This window comes from Bactrocera tryoni, unplaced genomic scaffold, assembly GCF_016617805.1.
Source record: "Bactrocera tryoni isolate S06 unplaced genomic scaffold, CSIRO_BtryS06_freeze2 scaffold_25, whole genome shotgun sequence".
Classification (NCBI taxonomy): domain Eukaryota; kingdom Metazoa; phylum Arthropoda; class Insecta; order Diptera; family Tephritidae; genus Bactrocera; species Bactrocera tryoni.
The window spans coordinates 16,331,853-16,332,646 of NW_024395977.1; the positions used below are offsets into that span (position 1 = coordinate 16,331,853).

The 794-nt window shown below is 36.0% G+C and overlaps 1 pseudogene; it reads right to left on the minus strand.

Annotated features, from left to right (window-relative positions):
- Window positions 1-289: 289 nt before the first annotated feature.
- On the minus strand, window positions 290-492 carry LOC120781055 (annotated as a pseudogene).
- Window positions 493-794: the final 302 nt, after the last annotated feature.

Genomic DNA, 794 nt, shown 5'->3' on the forward strand with positions numbered 1-794 from the left:
ACTCACTCTTTACCATTAAAAAAATTATTTTATTTACTCTTAACAAGTAACATTTAATAATTATAAACTTTAATCTAATTCTTAATTTCGGCTGTTGAAATTTTTGTTTCTGTAGCTGAGCAGCTTAAGATCGCAACGCTTATAACTCTCTTGCCTTTTATGACTCGGCTAATTCCGCTCGTTCGCGGATTGCGCCCCTCGCGTCGGTTGGGCGGGAGGAGGGTCATCGTTGGGTATTATTATAAAAAAAAAAAAAAGAAAAAAAAAAAGGAATTTATTCATTAAAATCACCACACAGAAGTCGTTTTAACCGTTGTAAGCGAACGATTTTCGAAGAAACATCATTTCTTATATGCCACAAGACAAAATTAGAAATGAACTTCTTAAACCTCACGCTGTCAGATAAAACGATATACCTCGTCATCGCGGGTCGATTTCCAAAAAATGTAAATGAAGACTAGCTACAGAAATAATCCTGTAAAGTATAGCCTTAATTTTTCAACGGCCAACGCAGGTTATTTCAACAAAAGCTCACATAAAATAGTTGAGAATTCGCAGAAATGAAAGACAAAGGAAGAAAAAGGAGTATAACTTCAATAATGCACAAGCATACAAGCATACATATGCGCACACATGTGAATAGTCACCTCGTCATCGCGGGTCGATTTGCGAAGAAAGTAAATGAAGACTGACCAGAGAACTTAAAAGTATAGAGAAGGTGCAGGTTCGACTGCGAACATTTGATAGATTCAAATTAGGGAATTCACCGCATTTGTTAAGATTTTAGGTCGGAA